The sequence below is a fragment of the Rutidosis leptorrhynchoides genome, chromosome 5, assembly GCF_046630445.1.
Source record: "Rutidosis leptorrhynchoides isolate AG116_Rl617_1_P2 chromosome 5, CSIRO_AGI_Rlap_v1, whole genome shotgun sequence".
NCBI lineage: Eukaryota > Viridiplantae > Streptophyta > Magnoliopsida > Asterales > Asteraceae > Rutidosis > Rutidosis leptorrhynchoides.
Window position 1 is genome coordinate 357,794,297 of NC_092337.1, and position 10,107 is coordinate 357,804,403.

General features: G+C 34.8%; 1 pseudogene; it reads left to right on the forward strand.

Annotated features, from left to right (window-relative positions):
• Positions 1-517: 517 nt before the first annotated feature.
• LOC139847092 (receptor-like protein EIX1) lies at positions 518-3,421 on the forward strand (annotated as a pseudogene).
• The last annotated feature ends 6,686 nt before the right edge of the window (positions 3,422-10,107 follow it).

The following is a 10,107-nucleotide window of genomic DNA, read 5'->3' on the forward strand; positions in this document are numbered from 1 at the left end:
CTTTTCTGAATGCAATACGTTGAACGGCTATATAATAAAGATTGTTTGTAATGCTCTTTTTATGCGTTTTAAGAGATTTTTCCTACATATATTACACTTTTTATGCGTACAAACTATAGGTTGCACATTAGAGACAAAAACCAATTTGTCCAACTTAATATCTACTATAGTATTCTACCCCGAATCCTTTCCTATTACTTCTAACATTAATTCACAAAGTCATGTACATAGATCTTTCTTTGCTCATAGTCGTTGAAACAAGTTCTCCATTCACACAGCAAGAAAAGTTATTACAATGTATCACAAGACCCCTTCAATGATGGATATAATAATATAACTATCTCTAGGATAGACAAGTTTATGGATACAAATTACGCATTGACTAATACACCTAATGGTTTTAAAATTCTTCCATGGCCCATAATGTGGACTCTTTGGTCACCTAGTTAATTTAAATTTATTTTTTCATCATACATAAGTAACCATAATCATCACCATTAACATATTTGATGTTCATTCACAAATTATTCAAGAAACTTAGCCTTGGGTTAAGTTAAAAATCATTCATGAGTAACCATAGCTGTTTGGGGATCCATCTCATATTTGTGATAATTTTTTCTCTTGTAACATCATACACATGTTTGGCTTCAACTAATATTTCAATAGGTTGCTCTAACCAAGAGCAACAAGCCCTTATTAAGTTCAAAAACACGTTCTCGGACGATTATGGCATACTCTCATCGTGGGTTGGTACCGCTTGTTGCAGATGGACAGGTGTCCGCTGTGATGTCGTCAACGGAACTACTCGTGTCATCGGCCTTCATATTAACGGAAATAACTCACATTCTGATATCCCTCTATTCCCGGCGGACTCACCATTTAACGAGAGTTACATTTCTACTAACGATTTTTACTCTTCGTTAGTTAGAATTACGACATTTAAAGTATTTAAACTTCTTGGATTTAAGTGGGAATGATTTTTATACAGACATCCCTGAATTAATAGGATCTCTAAAACAACTTATTCATCTCAATCTTTCTAATTCGGGTTTCGGTGGTTATATTCCACGTCACATTGGGAATCTTTCGAGTTTGAAAGTTCTCGATCTTAGCGCGTCGAACAAACAGCTGGCAGCAGATGATATGGCATGGGTTTTGGGCCTTTCGTCACTTGAACGTCTCGTGTTGAATGATGTTGATCTTAGTACAGCGATAAACCGTAGCTTCGTGCTTTATATGATCCCGTCGTTAATCGAGTTAAGTTTGAGAGGCTGCGGTGTTCCTTTTTCTGATTTCGGTCCTGACCGTTACAATGTAAGTACAACCCTCCCCAACCTTCAACATTTAGATCTTAACGGGACCACACTCGTAAATAATCTCCCGTCAGATTCGAATCAGATTGATATTCCAGTACCTGAATCTCTCGAATCTCTAGGAAACCTGGCTAGTTTAAAAGTCTTACGTCTCGGGTCAAACAGATTGACCGGTCAAATCCCTGAAGGTTTAGGGAGATTAAAGTTATTAGAAGTATTAGATCTATCTTCAAACGATTTAATGGGTCCCATTCCAATGTTCCTGGGACGACAACTCACCGTACTAAATCTTTCTAAAAATCAACTAAACGGTTCGATTCCAGAATCGTTAGGGAGATTAACAAATTTAACAGAGTTAAGTCTTCAATCAAACCAGTTGACGGGATCCATCCCTGCGTCGTTAGGAAACCTTGCCTCGTTACATACGTTATCACTCACTTCGAATAAGTTAAATGGCATGATTCCAATCTCGATTGGGCAACTCACGCAACTCGTTTCGTTAGACATATCCAACAACTCTTTCGTAGGAGTAGTTTTCGAAGCTCATCTTACTAACCTCGCGATGTTAACGTATTTGGATGTAAGTTATAATCGTGAGTTGACATTCAACGTTTCGCGCGAATGGATACCTAAATTCCAACTGAAAACCGTTTGTATAAGTTACTGCAACATTGTTAATGGATTCCCACAGTGGTTAAAAACTCAACGAAACGTTAACGAGTTAGTAATGTCAAACACTAACATTTCGGGACCTCTACCGACATGGTTTCGCGATACGCCTGTTATACTTAACTTAGATCTATCTCACAATCAAATAACTGGATCGTTAACACATCTTCCCGTTGGAGTTTATTCAAACGTGTACGGATCTTTACTTTTAACGGTTCGATTCCAGTTTCACTCTGCAACAGGACAGAATTGTTAGTCCTTGATCTTTCAAAAAACGAGTTAACCGGAAAAATACCCGACTGTTGCAGTAACTTTTCGTTGCGTGTAATGATTCTTAGTTCGAATAAGCTTTATGGTACTGTTCCAAGTTCTTATAGCGATTATAGCGCGATATGGCTTCAACTAAACGATAACTACTTAACCGGTCAACTCCTTGAAGGTTTGTGGAATAATTCGTTCTTAAGAGTTTTAGACGTCGGAAATAACGATTTCTCGGGGGAGATACCCGAATGGGATAACGGGTCATCGAATTTGAAGGTTCTTTGGTTACATAAAAACAATTTCACAGGGTGTATTCCGTTATCTTTGTGCAACAGACCGTTTCTTCATATTTTAGATGTTGCGTACAATAATTTATCAGGATCGATCCCTAAATGTTTCGGTGACTTGAGTAGTATGAGTGACGCTAGTTTACTGGGTGACGATTTGGATCGGGGTGTTGAAGCGGGTCTGATTCAGGTGTTGAAAGGTGTTGAGCGTGAGTATATACAACAACATTGCAGTATCTAATTAACATGGATCTTTCAAGTAATGAGCTTGTTGGCGAGATACCTCGAGAGCTAACGAAACTTTCGTTAATGGTGGGACTCAATTTATCGAATAATCATCTCGGGGGAGGTATTCCAAATACAATTAGAAACATGAAGGCGTTAAATTCTCTTTATTTATTGAAAAACCGGATGACTGGGAAGATCCCTGGAAGCATGGCAGCTTTGACTTTTTTAAGTCACCTGAATTTGTCATATAACAACTTTTCGGGTCGAATTCCAACAGGAAATCAGTTGCAGACGCTTACTGATCCGTCAATATATGTTGGTAATACAGATCTTTGTGGTGCTCCTCTTCCAAAGAATTGCTTGATTCCTGAAGATCCGAAAAGAAGCGAGAAAAAATATGAAGAAAATGATGATCCTGATGTATAGTTTTATCTGGGCATACTGTGTGGTTTAGCAGTAGGTTTTTGGGGTGATATTGTTGTGTTGCTGCTCAAGGAGCAATGGAGACAGAAACTATTTATGTTTGTCGATGCAACTACGAAAAAGATACGCGTTGCAGTCGTGAGGAGTGTTTACAAAATGAGAAAAACTGCATAGTTCCTTATAAATATAATGTATGCAAGTGTGGAATATAGATATAATCATACATGATTTTTTCTTTTCTTTGATTTGCTTTTGTATTATGTAGGTGTGATCTAATATGTAGACGATCAAGAAATGTGTCTTACAAATCGTGTTTCGTAAACAGGGTTAATTGGATGATAATCATATCATATACTCCATATTTAGCACTATGAGATAGTTCTAATCTTAACCATCCCAAGATAAGATAGCTTAGTGATGAGTAGTAACGGTTCGGGTCACCTTTTTAAAATGGGTCGGGTCAGCTTTTTTAAGCGGGATAAACAGGTTAGTTCCAAACCGGTCGGGTCAGGCCCAGACCCTTTTTTCCTTAACATTTTAAAATGAGATAAAAGTCTTACAATGAGCATATTGTTGGGAAATTACGGCCTCACTAATTCTCAACACCCAACCCAATGAAAAACAGTAAAGAAATAAGAACAATCCACAACACAAGAATTTAACGTGGAAACTCCAAAAACAGGAGAAAAACCACGGGCCTCCAAAGAGATAAATACACTATATCACAAATTGTTACAATGACATAGACAACTCTCTTAAGCCAACTACACTTTTCAAAGTATTTAACTAAAACAACTCCCAAACAAGGGTAAGTGTAGTGACCCGAACTTTTCCAGGTTTATATATATTAATTGAGATTGATATTTACATGACTAAATATTTCCAACGTGTTAAGCAATCAAACTTGTTAAGACTTGATTAAATGAAATAAGTTTCATATAGACAATTGATCACCCAAGTTGATCGGCGATTCACGAACGTTACAAAATTGTAAAAACTACATGTTGTGGTATATATAGACATATATATATGGTTGACATAAGATTATGATGAGTAAGTATCTCACTAAATATATTAACAATGTGTGATATACATAAGAAATGAGATTACTAAGTTAAGAAACTCGAAATGATATATATAACGATTATCGTTATGATAACGTCTACTAAATACATATGTATCATATTAAGATATTGATACACTATATTTAACATGATAAAATGATATTTAAATATATCATTAAGTGTGTTAACAATGAACTACATATGTAAAAACAAGACTACTAACTCAAGAATTACGAAACGAGACTTATATGTAACTATTATCGTTGTAACGATATTTTAATGTATATATCATATTAAGAGATATTCATACATCATAATATCATGATAACATAATAATTTAACATCTCATTTGATATAATAAGCATTGGGTTAACAACCTTAATTGAGATCGTTAACTTAAAGGTTTCAAAACAACACTTACATGTAACGACTAACGAAGACTTAACGACTCCATTAGAATGTATATACATGTTGTGTTTTGATATGTATTCTTACACTTTTGTAAGACTTCAAGACACATATCAAAGTACTTATACTTAACAAAAATGCTTACAATTACATCCTCGTTCAGTTTCATCAACAATTCTACTTGTATGCACCCGTATTCGTACTCGTACAATACACAGCTTTTAGATATATGTACTATTGGTATATACACTCCAATGATCAGCTCTTAGCAGCCCATGTGAGTCACCTAACACATGTGGGAACCATCATTTAGCAACTAACATGAAATATCTCATAAAATTACAAAAATATTAGTAATCATTCATGACTTATTTACATGAAAACAAAATTACATATCCTTTATATCTAATCCATATACCAACGACCAAAAACACCTACAAACACTTTCATTCTTCAATTTTCTTCATCTAATTTATCTCTCTCAAGTTCCATCTTCAAGTTCTAAGTGTTCTTCATAAATTCCATAAGTATAGTTTCATAAAAATCAAGAATACTTCCAAGTTTTCAAGTCTACTTCCAAGCTTTTTAATCCATTCCAAGTAATCATCTAAGATCAAGAAACCTTTGTTATTTACAGTAGGTTATCTTTCTAATTCAAGGTAATATTCATATTCAAACTTTGATTCAATTTCTACAACTATAACAATCTTATTTCGAGTGAAAATCTTACTTGAACTGTTTTCGTGTCATGATTCTGCTTCAAGAACTTTCAAGCCATCCAAGGATCCTTTGAAGCTAGATCCATTTTTCTCATTTCCAGTAGTTTTATCCAGAAAACTTGAGGTAGTAATGATGTTCATAACATCATTCGATTCATACATATAAAGCTATCTTATTCGAAGGTTTAAACTTGTAAACACTAGAACATAGTTTAGTTAATTCTAAACTTGTTCGCAAACAAAAGTTAATCCTTCTAACTTGACTTTTAAAATCAACTAAACACATGTTCTATATCTATATGATATGCTAACTTAATGACTTAAAACCTGGAAACACGATGAACACCATAAAATCGGATATACGCCGTCGTAGTGAAACCGAGGGCTGTTTTGGTTTGGATAATTAAAAACTATGATAAACTTTGATTTAAAAATTGTTCTTATGGGAAAATGATTTTTCATATGAACATGAAACTATATCCAAAAATCTTGGTTAAACTCAAAGTGAAAGTATGTTTTTCAAAATGGTCATCAAGATGTCGTTCTTTCGACGGAAATGACTACCTCTTTAGTAATTGACATGTAACTTAAATTTTCGACTATAAACCTATACTTTTTCTGTTTGGATTCTTAAACTAAAGTGTTCAATATGAAACCATAGCAATTTGATTCACTCAAAATGGATTTAAAATGAAGAAGTTATGGGTAAAACAAGATTGGATATTTTTGATCTTTTTAGCTACGGGAAATGTTTAACAAATCTATACAAATCATATCCTAGCTAACTTATATTGTATTATACATGTATTCTAATATATTATGTAATCTTGGGATACCATAGACACGTATGCAAATTTTTTGACATATCATATCGACCCATGTATATATATTATTTGGAACAACCATAGACACTCTATATGCAGTAATGTTGGAGTTAACTATACAGGGTTGAGGTTGATTCCAAAAATATATATACTTTGAGTTGTGATCTAGCCTGAGATGTGTATACACTGGGTCGTGGATTGATTCAAGATAATATATATATATATATATCGATTTATTTCTGTACATCTAACTGTGGACAACTAGTTGTAGGTTATTAACGAGGACAGCTGACTTAATACACTCAAATCTTTAAAACATAATAAAAATGGTTGTAATTATATTTTGATCATACTTTGATATATATGTACATATTTGTATAGGTTTGTGAATCGATCCGTGGCCAAGTCTTATTTTCGAGGAAGGAAATATCTGTGAAAGTGAGTTATAGTCCCACTTTTAAAATCTAATATTTTTGGGATGAGAATACATGCAGGTTTTATAAATGATTTACAAAATAGACACAAGTACGTGAAACTACATTCTATGGTTGAATTATCGAAATCGAATATGCCCCTTTTTATTAAGTCTGGTAATCTAAGAATTAGTGAACAGACACCCTAATTAATGAATCCTAAAAATAGATCTATTGGGCCTAACAAACGCCATCTAAAGTACCGGATGCTTTAGTACTTCGAAATTTATATCATATCGGAAGGGTGTCCTGGAATGATGGGGATATTCTTATATATGCATCTTGTTAATTTCGGTTACCAGGTGTTCACCATATGAATGATTTTTATCTCTATGTATGGGATGTGTATTGAAATATGAAATCTTGTGGTCTATTGTTACGATTTGATATATATAGGTTAAACCTATAACTCACCAACATTTTTGTTGACGTTTACAGCATGTTTATTCTCAGGTGAATACAAAGAGCTTCCGCTGTTGCATACTAAAATAAGGACAAGATTTGGAGTCCATGTTTGTATGATATTGTATAAAAACTGCATTCAAGAAACATATGTCGATGTAATATATTTCTATTGTAAACCATTATGTAATGGTCATGTGTAAACAGTATATTTTAGATTATCATTATTTGATAATCTACGTAATGCTTTTAAAACCTTTATTGATAAAATAAAGGTTATGGTTGTTTTAAAAATGAATGCAGTCTTTGAAAAACGTCTCATATAGAGGTCAAAACCTCGCAACGAAATCAATTAATATGGAACGTTTATAATCAATATGAACGGGACATTTCAGTTGGTATCCGAGCGTTGGTCTTAGAGAACCAGAAAAATTTGCATTAGTGTGTCTTATCGAGTTTGTTAAGATGCATTAGTGAGTCTGGACTTCGATCGTGTTTTCTTTAAAAATGATTGCTTAACATTTTTGTTGAAAATATATATTATTAACATGTAAATATTATGTGATATATTAATCTCTTAACATGTTTGATATTGTGTGATAGATGTCTACCTCTAGCACAAATCCCATTGACTCACCTATTAATAACGAAGAGTCGAATATATATTGGCAAGATTCACAAGTTCCCGAAGAACCGGAAGAAGAGGAAACGGAACTGGAAGAAGAGGAACCGGAAGAAGAGGAACCGGAAGAAGAGGAACCGGAAGAAGAAGAGGTTCAGGAGGGGGGAATAGTAGGAACCACAGAAAACCGGTCAAATAAAAGAAAATCCTCAACCAATGGACCAAAGTTAATAATGGTCAATGGTGTTTCCGCTAAGGAAGCAAAATATTGGGAAAATTACCAATTTTTCTGATGAATCGGATCCTGATGAGGATTCTGATGATGTTATAGAAATTACCCCGACCCAATTTAATGAGGCAAAAGAAAATAATAAGGGAAAAGGCATGAAGATAGAGAAATCTGATTCCGACCCCGATGAACTTTATATGTACCGTCAACACCCGTATTTTCAATATCGTGACAATAATCCAGGAACCTCTAAACCACCAGGTTTTTCTAAACCAATGTGGAAAACGACGACTCGTATTAGAGGAACATCATATATCCCTAGAAGATTAGGAAAAAGAACCAAGTCCGAAGAAGAAGAAGAAACCAGTGATTCAGATTAGAGGGGTGTGAGCATGTTGTGTAATAAATGTATTGTAGTGTGCTTGTACTTTTATGTTCTATATAAAAATTGCTTGCATTGTTTGTTATTACGAATCTAATCCTTGTCTATTTTACAGTATAAAAACAAAATGGACGTTAAGGGTAGACAACCGAATATTTTAGAAGACCTACCAGAGGATATGATTGAGGAAATCTTGTCTAGAGTCGGTCAGAATTCATCAGCACATTTAGTTATGGCGAAATTAACTTGTCAAACATTTGAAAGACTTTCCAGAAATGCCTTAATTTATAAAAGGCTTTCCTTTGATAGGTGGGGTATATTACATTGGGGAGACTTTAAGTTACGCCGTGTTTTCTTTAAAGTGTTAAATGCGGGGAACCGAAATGCAATTTTACGTTACGGGTTAAGAACCTATTTTGACTCAACATATCCCAACATAGAATTTCGTGAATTAGAAAGAGCTTCTAACATGCAACATAAAGAAGCATGTTATGCTTACGGGTTAGTGATGTTCGCTTCTTACCAAAGTGAGAAAAAGAACATCGGATTGCAGATTTTAAATAAAACTTTCCCACAAGTAACGAATTCAGTAGTTGGGGTGAGAAACAAGGTTTTTAGATTATTACGGGGCTGTTGGACATTACGAAACCCTCATCCTTTTGACGACATTACAACATGCTGCCTAGCCAATGGTCATAACGGTTATTTTCCACAAGACCAAGGATGGGAAGTCGTCTTAGTAAAACCAGAATGCATGACTTGTTTCTGGACTTATGAATTACGTGTCTTTATTTCCTTTGCTGAACAACTTGCGTATTAACTAGATTTATCTTTAAAACTGTCCTGTATCATAATGTACTATATTTCATGTTATATGTAATATAGCGAAGTTGTAAGTTTGGAGAATATTTGTATGTGATATATTATTATAATCAGTTTTTCATATGGAATTGTAGTAGTTGAATTGTATATTAGCTACTAAGTATGAACTTAACGGGTAGGTAGTACCAGAATTTAAACTTATAAAATGCTAATATGAAGAAAAAGATTTTATAAATGAGTTCATATTATGCTACGAGATAATATTGACTACTCTTAATATTATGTATGATTAACTTGTTTCATTTGACTATTTTGAAGGAAATGGCACCGACTACTCGACACACCTTGAATATGAGCGAAGAGGAATTTCGTACCTTTCTTGCTTCAAACATAGCCGCAGTACAGGCCGCGCTACATACCAACAATAACTCTGAATCTAGCAATACAGCTAACGGCGCAAGAAATCGTGTAGGATGCTCCTACAAGGAATTCACTGCCTGCAAACCTTCAGAATTTGATGGGACCGAAGGACCAATCGGATTGAAACGGTGGACCGAGAAAGTTGAATCGGTGTTTGCCATAAGTGTGCTGAAGGAGACAAAGTGAAGTACGCTACGCATACCTTCACAGGTATTGCGTTAACATGGTGAAATACCTATCTAGAGCAAGTGGGACAAGATGCTGCTTACGCGCTACCGTGGTCAGCATTCAAGCACTTGATGAACAAGAAGTACCGTCCCAGAACCGAGGTCAATAAGCTCAAGTCAGAACTTAGAGGGTTACGAACACAGGGATTCGATATTACTTCGTACGAAAGATGATTCACAGAATTGTGCCTATTGTGTCCGAGAGCGTTTGAAGATGAGGAAGAGAAGATCGACGCGTTTGTGAAAGGGTTATCGGAGAGAATCCAAGAAGATATAAGTTCACACGAGCCTGCCTCCATACAAAAGGCATGTAGAATGGCTCACAAACTAGTGA